At 46.7% G+C, this 14,293-nt stretch overlaps 1 protein-coding gene across 1 annotated transcript in view; it reads right to left on the bottom strand.

The window, feature by feature from the left end:
* Positions 1-14,293, bottom strand: part of DNAH8 (dynein axonemal heavy chain 8) — a 1,926,251-nt gene that overhangs the window by 591,958 nt on the left and 1,320,000 nt on the right.

The raw sequence follows: 14,293 nt of genomic DNA, 5'->3' as shown, positions 1-14,293 counted from the left end.
TAATTCAGTATAGCTCAGGGGAGATAGCGAGGGTGATTTCCTGTTTGCATTAGGGCTTTACCACAAATAATGTGGCTTGCCTCAAAATTTACAAGCCATATTATTTGATCTAAAGTTAGCTACACATCAAGAGGTGTAGCTCACTTTCCCCGGGAGCACTGGGACATTAACAAACATCCCAATGCTCAGTAAAAGCCCTGGGAGTCTAAATAGACCCCCGTCCTAGTTCTCCAGCAATTCATTGAGGTAGTTGATGTCACCAATAAATACATTTTTTTGTCTACTGGATATAACAGATGACTATACACTGGATGATGCGAATTGTCTGTATGTAAACCTTGTGTGATTATTAGGAAATGCATCTTGATTCAGTGGTTAGCTAGGGAGCCTCCGAATGTGACAATGTGGAAGATTCAGATGCAGAATTTAATGGCTATGGAAAAAATGTCAGTGCTAACTTGTAAATTGCCTTATCGCATTTCTGCGAACATGGAAGTGGTTCTTGGACTTATTGACCCCTAGATTATGGCGTGAGATGTTTTTTTCTTTACAGGTGTGAATCTTGTTGGAATCAGGACAAGAAGGGAAGGGCAGGGGCAGGATTTAGGGATCCCTCTTATTTCTGCTTATTCCTTGTAATTGTGAAGTGGTGTGGAGAAGTTGTTTGTATTTCTTGTGGTGTTCTCTTAATAAAGAAGATATTTGCATAAATACATTTTTAAGTAATACATTATGAGCCATAAATCATACTGCCTGTCACCTACTGATCCCTCATCAAACCCATCTCACTCCTTGCCCCCGTTCCTGTTCACCCTATCATTGGAATACCTTTGATTCACTTATATTTTCTGGGAGTGTAATCTTTTGCTCCTTCTATTCTGATCTGAGGAAGACAGTATTAGCTCTCAAAAGCTCATCAAGAAATGTATTACGTTAGTCCAATAAAAAGATATCACTTTTTGTTTTTATTAATTTATTAACCTTTATTTCAGTGTATTCAAGTGGACTAAGATGATAGCCACAGCACTTTGACAGGCTAAATTATGTCCACATAAAATATAGCTGGACAAAAGGAGGCGGTGTGGTGAACATTCCTGGGAGGGTTAAACCTTGGCTGTTTAGTGCTGATATTCAGCACTGGCCTCCCAAAGTTAATAGCAGACCTAAAGATAACCAAACATCCCCCCTCCCAGTATTAAAAAAAATGACTTTCCAAGGGCTGATACCCCCTTCATGCCCACCCGCCTGATGACCAAATTAAAAAGATTGTGAGAGACCAATGCATCCTTCTTTCCTCCCTCCTGCTGGCCCAGTTTTCAAAACCAAAGAGCCTCCATTTCTCTCTCCCTCTCTCATCGCTGCTTTTTTAAAAAGATATCCGCAGCTCCTCCCCTCCAAAAATGAGAGTGCTAGCTGGGGATCCCCCTTTGGGAAGAAGGGGTGGAGCTGGGGATACGTTTTTTAATGATAGTGCAGAGGAAGGGAGGGAGAGTCACAAGAAGGGGGAGCAGCTGCCAGCGGCTCTTTCGTTTTTCTAGATCAGTCCAGTAGGAAGGAGGGAAGAAGGAAGAGGCAATCAGTATCTCACAATATTATTTTGTCATTGGACCAGAGGGTTGGAAGGAGGGAGTAAGAAAGGGGGGGGGGGGATTAGCTCCCAGACAGTAAGAAGAGCGAGAGAGAGGGAGCCACTTTTTTTTTTAATCAGGCATGAAGGGGAGGGAGGGAATCCTACGTGGTGATTGTGGTGGTGGTAGTGATAAGCTTAGCAAATTAGCTCAGAATTTTCAGCACTAATTGGATAAGTTGAGTCAGGGAAAATCTAGTTGGTCAAATTTGACTAGCTAGATTTAGCTGAATTTTCAGCAGAAAACCTAGCTGGTTAGGTTTGGCTGAAAGCTCTAAAAATAACTTGTCTATGCGGTAATGAGCTGCGAAGGTGTGCAAAAAACTCAAAATCGCAGCTTTGCAGATGTCGGTGAGAGGTGCTGAACGGTAGTGTGCTATGGAAGCTGACACAGCCCTTACTGAGTGAGCTTTTACTCACTCCTGGAGAGGAAGGCCTGATTTCTCATAACAGAATTCGATACAGTCTGCTAGCCAGTTGGAGAGAGTTTGTTTGCCCACTGCAACTCCTGGTTTGTTTTTATCAAAAGAAACAAAGAGTTGGGTGGATTTTCTATAGACTGCAGTGCATTCTAGGTAAAATGCAAGTGCACGTTTGCAATCCAAGGTGTGCAAAACTCTCTCTCCTTGGTGAGAGTGGGGCCTTGGGAAGAAAGTGGGCAAGACTATGGATTGGTTGAGGTGAAAATCCATCACCACCTTAGGCAGGAATTTGGGGTGAGTGCGGAGGGCCACTTGGTCAAGCAGGAACCTTGTGTAGGGTGAGTATATGACAAGGGCCTGCAACTCACTGACCCTCCTTGTAATGGCCACTAGGAAAAGAACTTTCCATGTAAGAAATTTTACATCACAGGAATGCAAAGGCTCAAACGGGGATCGCATGAGCCTTGCAAGCACTACATTTAGGTCCCATTCTGTAACCAGTGGTTGAATGGGCAACTTAAGTTGAAGTAAGCCCTTCATAAATTGACTCACTAGGGGTTGCTCTGTTAGTGGGGCAACCCCTATGCCTTTGTGATATGCCACAATGGCACTCAGGTGTACACGTACAGAAGAAGTCTGGAGGCCAGAATCTGAGAGGTGCCATAGATAGTTTAGTAAAGATGGAGTGGGGCAAGAGAAAGGGTCAATATCTTTTTGAGTGCACCAATTGGTAAATCTAGTCCACTTGGAAAGGTAATATTTACGTGTGGAAAGCTTTCGTGAAGCTACAAAAACCTGAGAGACTTGAGTCGAAAGATTGAACAATTGTAGGATCAAGCTTTCAACCTCCAAGCTGATGGGTAGGTTGGGATGGCGTAACATGCCTTGGTTCTGAGTTATTAGAGTGGGCGCTGTGCCCAGGCGAATTGGTTCTCTGATCAAGAGGTAGAGGAGTATGGCCAGTACGGGGCTATGAGGATCACTGACCCTCTGTCCTGTTGTAGCTTCACAAGAGTTTTGGCTATGAGCGGAATCAGAGGATACGCATATAGAAGGGCTTTGTTCCAGGGGAGAGCAAAGGCAAAGACATCCCTGTTGAATGACTGTTGACGGCTGTGGAGGGAGCAGAACCTTTCCACTTTGTGTTTCAGTTTGGACACAAAGAGGTCGATGGTTGGTTGACCCCAGTGTCGAAAGATTTTGCTTGCTACACAGGGATCTAGAGACCATTCGTGGGGATGGAAACATCGACTGAGACTGACCTCTAGGACATTCTGTATGCCTACTAGATAGGTGGCCCTGAGATGCATGGAGTGTGCCAGGGCCCAGGCCCAAATATACACTGTTTCCTGACTCAGCAGATAGGAGCCTGTGCCTCCCTGTTTGTTTATGTACCACATTGCCAATGTGTTGTCTGTTTGTATTAGCACATTCTTGTGTGAGAGGCAATCTTTGAAGGCATAAAGGGCATAGCGTATCGCTCAAAGTTCTAAAAAGTTGATTTGATACTTTTTCTCCAGCGGAGTCCACATACCTTGGGTCTGGAGGTTGTTGACATGAGCTCCCCAACCCAAGTTGGATGCATCCGTGGTCAAGTTTACTTGAGTAGCTGGTTGCTGGAACGGTAGACCAGTCTGTAAGGCAGGCTGGTTTGTCCACCAGCGAAGTGAGAGATGTAACTGGTGGGTGACTCGTATTAGAGATGACAAATGCCTCACAAATCTGCTTTACTTTTTTGAAGGAGTTAATAAACATGTGGATAAAGGTGAACAGGTAGATGTGGTATATTTGAATTTTCAGAAGGCTTTTGACAAAGTTCCTCATGAGAGGTTTCTAGGAAAAGTAAAGAGTCATGTGATAGGGTGGCAATGACCTTTCGTGGATTACAAACTGGCTAAAAGACAGGAAACAGAGAGTAGGATTAAATGGACAATTTTCTCAGTACTTTTCAATATATTTATAAATGATCTGAAAGAAATATGACGAGTGAGGTAATCAAATTTGCAGATGATGCAAAATTGTTCAGAGTAGTTAAATCACAAGAAGATTGTGATAAATTGCAGGAAGACCTTCTGACACTGGAAAATTGGGCATCCAAATGGCAGATGAAATTTAATGTGGATAAGTGCAAGGTGATGCATTTAGGGAAAAATAACCCATGTTATAGTTACACAATGTTGGGTTCCATATTAGGAGCTACCACCCAGGAAAGAGATCTGGGTGTCATAGTGGATAACACATTGAAATCATCGTTTCAGTGTGCTGCGGCAGTCAAGAAAGCAAACAGAATTTTGGGAATTATTTGAAAGGGAATGGTGAATAAAATGGAAAATGTCATAATGTCTCTGTATCGCTCCATGGTGGGACCACACCTTGAATACTGTGTACAATTCTGGTCATCGCTGTTATGGGAGTCTCTGTTTAGTGGACCCTTGGGCCGACCTGCTGGAGACTGGGAAAGGTGGTCAATATCTCTAGTGAATAGCAGGCTGGGAGGCAGATGTTCAGGCAGGACGTAGATGCTCTTCACCCTGGAAGCTGGTGCTCCCCCGGGAGGAGCCCGTATGAGCCCAACCGCTGGGACTTAGGTGGCTTCACCCTTGGAAGCCGAAGCCCCCCCGGGAGGAGCCCGTAGGGACCCAGCCGCTGGGACTTAGGCGGGTTGTGGATGAGGACAGGTAACTGGAACCAGACTAAGATAGTAGCAATACTGTAACTGGGTTCAGATTCTGGAACCAGGCAGGAACTGTAGCAGGATTCGGGTTCTGGAACCAGGCAGGAACTGCAGCAGGCTTCGGGTACTGGAACCAGGCAGGAACAGTAGCAGGCAGGCTGGGACTGTAGCAGGCAAGCTGGGACCAGGCAAGTACTGTAGCAAGCAGGCAGGAACCAGGCAGGTACTGTAGCAGGAACGGAGCGACGAAGCAAGGCGAGTCACTCCGGGGCACAGCGCAACAAGAAACCGGGAAGCTAACTCGTTGCAAGGCAAAGACTGGATGGCCGCGGCCGGCTTATCAAGGCCACGGCGTCTGACATCAGAAGTTGGGCGGAGTCACCACTGGCGGGAAACGGCCTAGAAAACCACTCAAGTGGTGCACGCGCACGCGCCTAAGAGACAGGCGTCCATGGGAGGGCTTGCAGCAGCACAGCTCCAGCGGGGACGCCGCCAACCAGGCCACAAACCAGGCCTCTGGAAGCGGGAGCAAGTCCGGGAACCTGGAGGTAAGGGCCTGGCCGCAAGCACCACGGCCAGAACCGCAACAATCGCATCTCAAAAAAGATATAGTTGTGATGGAGAAGGTACAGAGAAGGGCGACCAAAATGATAAAGGGAATGGAACAGCTCCCCTATGAGAAAAGACTAAAGAAGTTAGGACTTTTCAGCTTGGAGAAGAGAAGGCTGAGGGGGGGATATGATAGAGGTGTTTAAAACCATTAGAGGTCTAGAACGGGTAGATGTGAATCGGTTATTTACTCTTTTGGATAATAGAAAGACTAGGGGGCACTCCATGAAGTTAGCATGGGGCACATTTAAAACTAATCGGAGAAAGTTCTTTTTCAGTCAATGCACAATTAAACTCTGGATTTTTTTGCCAGAGGATGTGGTTAGTGCAGTTAGTGTAGCTGTGTTTAAAAAAGGATTGGATAAGTTCTTGGAGGAGAAGTCCATTACCTGCTATTAATTAAGTTGACATAATAGCCACTGCTATTACTAGCAAAGTAGCGTGGAATAGACTTAGTTTTTGGGTACTTGCCAGGTTCTTATGGCGAGGATTGGCCACTGTCGGAAACAGGATGCTGGGCTTGATGGACCCTTGGTCTGACCCAGTTTGGCATGTTCTTATGTTCTTATACACATACTAATCACACCCCTAGGACCAGTTTCTGTCTCTCACACACCAATCATCTCCCTGACCAGTCTCTCACACACATACACACGTCACCTCTCTGACTAGTCTCTCTCAATCACACAGTGCTCTCTCTTACTTACACAGAGGCTTTCAATCACACACATGTTCTCTATCTCACTTACACACAGGCTCTCAATCACACACGTGTTCCATCTCACTTGCACACAAGCTCTCAAACACATACATGCTTTCTTTCACACACAGGTTCTCAATCACACACATGCTCTCTCTGTCTTACTTTCACACAAGCTCTCAAACACACACATGCTTTATCTCACTTATACATAGCCTCTCAATCACACATATGTTCTCTCTATCTCACTTACACACAGCCCTTCAATCTCACTTACACACAAGCTCTCAAACACACACATGCTTTATCTCACACACAGGCTTTCTCTCTCTCACTTATACACTGGCTGGCTGGCTGGCTGGCTGCCTGGCTGTCTCTCAATCCCACTCCCTCCTTCCCAGGAGCACAAATGGTAGCTGCAGCAGACTCTTCCAACTCCCATGACCCAAGAAAGAAGATTTCCATTGACCGTGGGGGCTAAAGCTGCTGTTTCCCTTGCTGTTCGCTGGCTGCTTCTGATTTTGCTCCTAGGCCTGCGCTGCTGCATTGGTCACTACTGCCGCTACTTTTCAGTGCAGTATGGCCTTTTCTTCCCTCGCGCCCCACTATATATTGCTTCCTCTTCCAGGCTGTGGGGATAGAAAGAAGAAAAGGCCATGGTGCAGTTGCCAGCTTCAACGAACACTGCTGCTGTTCCCATCCTGATGGGTTTGAATGTTCTAATAGCCTGGGTGCAACAGCAGCAGTGGAAGAATATCCCCCTGCAGCCGGAGACTGACTCCGCGTCTCGCTCAGAGGAGGAAGGGGAGATAAAGCAAAATTGCTTACCTTGTAATAGGTGTTATCCCAGGACAGCAGGATGTAATCCTCACATATGGGTGACATCAGTAATGGAGCCCTATACGGAAAAACTTCTGTCAAAGTTTCTATGAAACTTTTGACTGGCACCCAGAGTGCCTACTGAGCATGCCCAGCATGCCATGATATTCCTGGCCACAGGGATCTCCCTTCAGTCTGTTTTGTAGCAATTAGCGTTAGCCAAAAATAAAATAATAAAACGTATCGTACCCAACTCCGAGGGGTGGCAGGTGGGTTTCGTGAGGACTACATCCTGCTGTCCTGGGATAACACCTATTACAAGGTAAGCAATTTTGCTTTATCCCAGGACAAGCAGGATGCCAGTCCTCACATATGGGTGATTAGCAAGCTAGAGGCTGAATCATTTGGTTTTGAGGCAACAGTGAAGGTAAGCAATTTTGCTTTATCCCAGGACAAGCAGGATGCCAGTCCTCACATATGGGTGATTAGCAAACTAGAGGCTGAATCATTTGGTTTTGAGGCAACAGTGAAGTATTGTTGTTGAAATGAATCAGCCGAAGATCACAGCAGGTTGGATGTAGAAGGAGTTGGGATTACACTGGAAACAAGTTCTTTAAGACAGATTGTCCATAGGCTGAATCTTGTCTTCCTTCTTTGTCTAAACAATAGTGAGCTGCAAAGGTGTGAATAGAACTCTATATTGCTGCTTTACAAATGTCCAGAATAGGTACAGAGCGAAGGTGTGCTACTGAGGTTGACATTGCTCTGACTGAATGTGCCTTTACTCGCCCTTGAAGAGTAAGGCCTGCTTTCTCATAACAAAACTGTATGCAATCTGCTAGCCAGTTTGACAAAGTATGTTTTCCCACTGCTTTACCTGGTTTGTTTGGATCATAAGATACAAATAATTGACTGGATTTCCTTTGGACTGTAGTGCGGTTTAAGTAGAAGGATAGTGCACGTTTACAGTCCAAGGTATGTAAGGCTCTTTCTCCCTGGTGAGAGTGAGGCCTTGGAAAAAATGTTGGTAAAACTATAGATTGGTTCAAGTGGAATTCCGTGACTACTTTTGGAAGGAATTTGGGATGAGTACGGAGGACCACCCTGTCGTGTAGGAACTTTGTAAAGGGTTCGTATGTGACAAGAGCTTGTAGTTCACTGACTCTTCTAGCTGATGTAATGGCTATGAGGAATACAGTTTTCCATGTAAGATATTTAAGATCACAGGTATCTATGGGTTCGAATGGAGAACGCATGAGCCTGGCTAATACTACGTTCAGATCCCATTGTATGCTTGGGGAATGAAGTGGAGGTTTAAGGTGAGTTAAACTTTTCATAAATTTACTGACGAGAGGCTGTGTAGAGATAGGTGTGTCTCCCAGCTTGTTATGGAAAGATGAGATTGCACGCAAATGTACTCTTACAGATGAAGTCCTAAGACCAGATTCTGAAAGATGGTATAGGTAGTCTACTGGTGAGGTAGTGGGGCAAGTGAAAGGATCTAAAGACTTCTGAGTGCACCACTAAGTAAACCGGTTCCATTTGTAGGAATAATTCTTTCTAGTGGAAGGTTTACGTGAAGCTATAAGCACTTGAGATATAGTGGTTGGAAGGTTGATTGGTTGTAAGATCAAGCTTTCAACATCCATGCTGTCAGGGACAGGGATTGAAGGTTGGGATGGCGCAACCGACCCTGATCCTGAGTTATGAGATTGGGAGCTACTCCCAGGCGAATGGGATCCCTGACTGAGAGGTCTAGAAGTGTGGGAAACCATACTTGTCGAGGCCAGTATGGGGCTATGAGTATCATGGTCCCTTTGTTCTGTTGCAGCTTCACTAGAGTTTTGGTTATGAGCGGTATCGGTGGATACGCATATAACAGGCCTGAGTTCCAATGGCGAGCAAAGGCGTCCTTTGGTAGGCTGTTCTCCTATTGTAACAGGGAGCAGTAATTGTTCACTTTGTAGTTCAGATGGGATGCAAAGAGATCTATTGTTGGTTGACCCCAGCGTTGGAAGATCTTGGTTGCTATCGTTGGATCCAAGGACCACTCGTGTGGTTGGAACTGACGACTGAGGCGATCGGATATTATGTTGTGCATGCCTGCCAGGTAAATGGCTCGTAGAAGAATTGAGTGTGCTAGGGCCCAGTCCCAAATCTGAGCTGCTTCCTGGCAAAGGAGGTAGGAACCTGTCCCTCCTTGCTTGTTGATGTACCACATGGCTACTGTGTTGTCTGTCTGTATCAGAACAGTCTTGTGTGAAAGGCAGTCCTTGAACGCATGTAGCACATAACGTATAGCTCGAAGCTCTAGGAAATTTATCTGAAAAGAGGCTTCGGTTTTTGTCCACGTCCCTTGGGTCTTCAGATGACCAATGTGCGCTCCCCAACCTAAAGTGGATGCATCTGTAGTTAATGTTACTTGTGGAACTGGTTGCTGGAAAGGTAGACCTTTGAGCAGATTGTTCATTGATGTCCACCAGAGGAGGGAAGAACACAGTTCCTGAGTTATTTGAATGTGAGAATGCAATGGTTGAATGGCTTGAATCCATTGTGTTTTGAGTGTCCATTGCATTAGTCGCATGGTCAATCTGGCCATGGGAGTGACGTGTGGACGCCATGTGACCGAGTAGGGTGAGGCACTGATGAGCTGTAACGTGAGATAAAGTTCAGAAAGAGTGTGCCAGGAGTGCGAGTGTTTGTGCACGGTCTCTTGGAAGAAAAGCTTTTGCTATGATGGTGTTTAAATCTGCACCGATGAATTGTAGAAGGTGAGATGGTATGAGATGGGATTTCGGATAATTGATGAGAAACCCCAAGCAATGGAGTAAATTGATTGTGAGCTTGAGGGAATTGAGAGCTCCTTCTTGTGTCTGACTCCTGATGAGCCAATCGTCTAGATAAGGGAATACATGCACCTTTTGTTTGTGGAGGTGTGCCACCGCCACTGCCAGACACTTTGTGAACACTCGAGGTGCTGAGGCAAGGCCGAATGGGAGCACTCGGTATTGAAAATGTTGTCCTTCGACCAGAAATTGCAGGTATTTGCGGTGAGGGGGAAAGATGGGAATGTGAGCGTATGCGTCTTGAAGATCCAGAGAGCAGAGCCAATCTCCTTTTTGAAGTAGAGGTAGCATGGTGCCTAGCGATACCATCCTGAATTTTTCTTTTTTGAGAAATTTGTTGAGATTTCTGAGATCCAGGATTGGACGTAGGCCTCCTGTTTTCTTTGGAATGAGGAAATAGCGGGAGTAGAATCCTCTACCCTGCTGAGCCCGGGGAACTGGTTCTATGGCCCTGGCTCTCAGAAGGGTGGATAATTCTGTTTTTAGGAGAGTAGAGTGGTAGTTCACTGTCCAAGAGGAGGTTGGTGGAGTTTCTTTTGGTACAGTGAGAAAATCCAATCGGTACCCTTGATTTATAATGGAAAGTACCCATTGGTCTGTAGTTATGGAGGTCCAGGTGTGATGAAAAAAGGTTATGCGACCTCCCACTGGTAAGTCTGGAAGTGGATTGTGAAATGGGCTTCTGCTCTCTGGTTGTGTTTCAAAACCCTGATGTTGATGCAGTCTGAGCAGGTGGTTGAGGCCTAGCAGGCCTTTGCCGAGACTGAGGACGCTGAGTTGGACGAGATTGTCTTGCCCGGCTCGTTGGGGGGTAGTAGCGTCGTTGGCGGTAGTAAGGCCTCCTGATATCCCTTCTAGGGAGTCTCCTAGAAGGAGGTTGTGACTCTTGAGGGATTAGTGAAAGTTGTTTGAGAGTCTCAGTGTGGTCCTTTATCGTGGCCACTGCTTCCTTAACCTTGTCTCCAAACAGGTTATCACCCAAACAAGGAAGGTCGACTAATTTCTCTTGCACCTCTGGTCTTAAGTCAGATGCCTTCAGCCAAGCCCATCTACGAGCCGTAGTCCCTGAGGCTGACAGTCGAGAAGCAGTTTCAAAGCTGTCGTATGTAGCCCTGACTTCATGCTTGCCTGCTTCTAGGCCTTTATGCATGAGTTGTGAGAACACTTCTTGATATTGCTCAGGAAGATCATGGGTAAGGCCTTCGACCTGCTTCCATAGGTTGCGTTGATATTGGTTCATGATATAGATTATCCAGGAATCGATTTTCCTTTCCTGGTGGCGTGGAAGCATGTGTCTTGACTCTTTTCGCCTTTTTCTGGGCTGACTCAACTACCACCGACTGGTGAGGTAGTTGAGATTTTTGAAATCCAGGGATTGGCTGGACCAGGTATGTAGCATCTGATCTTTTATTAACTGATGCCACTGACCCAGGATGTTCCCACAATCTGTACATGAGTTCCTGAAGTACCTCATGTACCGGTACAGCCAGTATTTCCTTGGGTGGATCTACAAACTGTAGTACCTCTAATGTTTTCTGTCTGGAGTCAATTTCAGAGAGAAGTTGAAAGGGTATAGTCTCCGACATTTCTTTTACAAAATTGGAGAAAGAGAGATCCTCCGGAGGTGACTTTCTCCTATCTTCTGGAGGTGAAGGCTCAGATAGCATTTCCTCGTCTGTAGAGACATCTGTATCAGAATCAGTTCCAGTGTCTCTTGGATGACCTGATGGTCTGAAAGGCATTGATGGTATGGAAGGAAACCTTGGAGATTGTGGATTCCGAGGTGGAACAATATCAGAGGGACCAGGTATTGGTTCTGGAATCGTGCCTTCATCGGTGTCTTGAGGCTTCTTGGATACGGCCTGGATTAGGGTATCCAACTTTTCCATCAGAGGTTGAAAAATAGAGACCTCTGGAATCGGCATCAATGGTTTCCTCGGTGCTGGCGTCGGAATCGGCATCGACGGCATCGGTGCTGGAATGGCCGGTGACATCGGTATCGAGGGCAAAATATCCGTCGGTACCGGAATCGGCGTCGATGGCATCGCTGGTGTCGATGGTTGTAGCCTCGGTATCGCATCGAGGAATGCGTCTCGTACCGCTTGACGAATATAAACGTCAAGTTCCGCCCGCATGGATGGTGAGATCAGAGCAGCCATGGGGGGAGGCGGTAGTGGGGATGCCGGTACCTCCTCAGGGCCCTGAGGAGGTACGGTTCCCTGCACCGGTATCGGTGGGGATCGCCCTGGTATCGAAGGCTCTGGAGCCTGCACGTCTAACCGAGGTTTCTTAGCAGTCGATTCCGTCTCCGTCGATGGCACTATGGGTATCAGATAGATGGTCGATGTGTGTGGCCTTCGATGCCGATGTCGATGCTTTTCTTTTTCTTTGGCCTTTTCGCTTCCCGATGTCGATGCCCTTGACGATGGAGTGGGGGAGGAAATAAAAGCGTCTCCCGACTCACCTGGGACTCGTTTCTTTAGCACCACCGTACGAATCGATCCAGCCGGAGACGATTGCGTAGAGGATGATGCTGCGGGTAACAGTTGAATTTTGAAGAGCTGTTCCATCTTCTCCATCCGGAGTCGACGTCCCTTCGATGTCATGGCGGTACACATGGAGCAGGCTCTGACATCGTGGTTTTTACCAAGACAGAGAACACAATCTTGGTGGGGGTCCGTTATAGACATAGGGCACTTTTTGAATCCCGAAGCCATTTTTAGGTCGGACAGCTGTCGACGACCGTGGACCGGGACAAATGGCCAATAAATCGGTTCGGAACCGCGAAATAAATGAAAAACTTACCGCGATGGTATTCTAAAGGGAGACCCTTGCGGCTAAAGTTTTTCCAACTGTTTGTTTTTTTTTTTAAAGTTTGAATTTGTGGAGAAATTTCCACAGGACTCCTACTAACCGCGAGGCTAACGGCTCCGTGGAAAAAAGAAGACTGAAGGGAGACCCCTGTGGCCAGGAATATCATGGCATGCTGGGCATGCTCAGTAGGCACTCTGGGTGCCAGTCAAAAGTTTCATAGAAACTTTGACAGAAGTTTTTCCATATATGGCTCCAATACTGATGTCACCCATATGTGAGGACTAGCATCCTGCTTGTCCTGGGATAAGAGCTATTACAGACCGGGTAGCACAATGTCTTAAGTGATGATGCATCGCAACACCAGTTGAGAATCACTGGTCTAGAAGACATTGTCATTCTGATCTCAAACATCTCACTGGGCAATGGATTTTTAGTTGATATTTAATAAAAAGCAGTGCATCATCACTTAAGACATTGTGGAGGAAGACAAGAGTTTTATATATAAAACAAAATTCCACTGGTAACCAATGCAAGGACTTTAAAATTGGGGTAATATGATCATATCTGCCTGCCCCAGTCAGAATTCTTGCTGTGAAGTTCTGGATCATTTGAATAGATTTAAAAGTATATTTAGATAAGCCTAAAAATAAAGAGTTGCAGTAATCAATATTTGTTATCACCAGAGCTTGAAGCACTGTCCTAAAGTCAGACAAATCTAAATATGGCTTCATTCTGCGTAACATACTCAGTTTCTAATAGGATTTTTGCACCAGCCAATTCACATGAAATTGGAAAGATAAGTAGGAATCAAAAATCACCCCAAGATTCCTTACCTTGAAAAGAGATGTTCAGTGAGAAATGTGATTCTGAGATTCTATTCAAATTGATTATCTCTATTTTCTCAAAATTTAAGGAGAGGCAGTTATGTAATATATCTCACCCGCCCGGCCCGAGACGAGATTGTGCGAGGCCTGCGCAGCCGGCGCCGAGACCAGCCGAGGTAAGGCCTTGTTCGCACACCTACCTCGGCCGCTCACCACGCCGACAGCGAGACTCCGCCCGCCTCAGACCCGACGCCATTCTTCAGCCCTTCCGGGCTAGCAGCCAATCGCAGACCTCCGAGGGGCAGCCAATAGAGAGGGAGCAAGGAGCCCTTTAAATCAGCGAAGCGGCGCGATTCCTTCCCTTCTCTCACCCGCCCGGCCCGAGACGAGATCATGCGAGGCCTGCGCAGCCGGCGCCGAGACCAGCCGAGGTAAGGCCTTGTTCGCACACCTACCTCGGCCGCTCACCACGCCGACAGCGAGACTCCGCCCGCCTCAGACCCGACGCCATTCTTCAGCCCTTCCGGGCTAGCAGCCAATCGCAGACCTCCGAGGGGCAGCCAATAGAGAGGGAGCAAGGAGACCTTTAAATTCACCACACGTCCAGGCGCCGCGCGCCGTGCGTCGCGCGCCTAAGGAGCACGACAAAGGGGCTTGCCCCTTTGTGCAGCACCTCAGTGCCACCCTCCACGCTCCTGTCCACATCTCTGCCCCGCAAGATCTCCCCCTCTACATACAATCAAACTACGCATCCAACACACGCTCCATACTCACAGCACACGATAATGCACCCAATCGCCTGTATTCCCATCCTTCAACACCCCTCTCTTATTACAAGGATACCGTTAAGGCACCCTAGACAACGCTCACTTATAAACCTGATGCCAATCCTAACTGCTCCGATCACCCAACTCCTAGGTCTTACCTTATTCTCCCTCAGTCTTTTCAATGCACAATC

This window comes from Rhinatrema bivittatum, chromosome 3, assembly GCF_901001135.1.
Source record: "Rhinatrema bivittatum chromosome 3, aRhiBiv1.1, whole genome shotgun sequence".
NCBI classification, from domain to species: Eukaryota; Metazoa; Chordata; class Amphibia; order Gymnophiona; family Rhinatrematidae; genus Rhinatrema; species Rhinatrema bivittatum.
The sequence above is the reverse complement of the archived record's forward strand: the minus strand, read 5'-3'. Positions and strand labels throughout refer to the sequence as shown.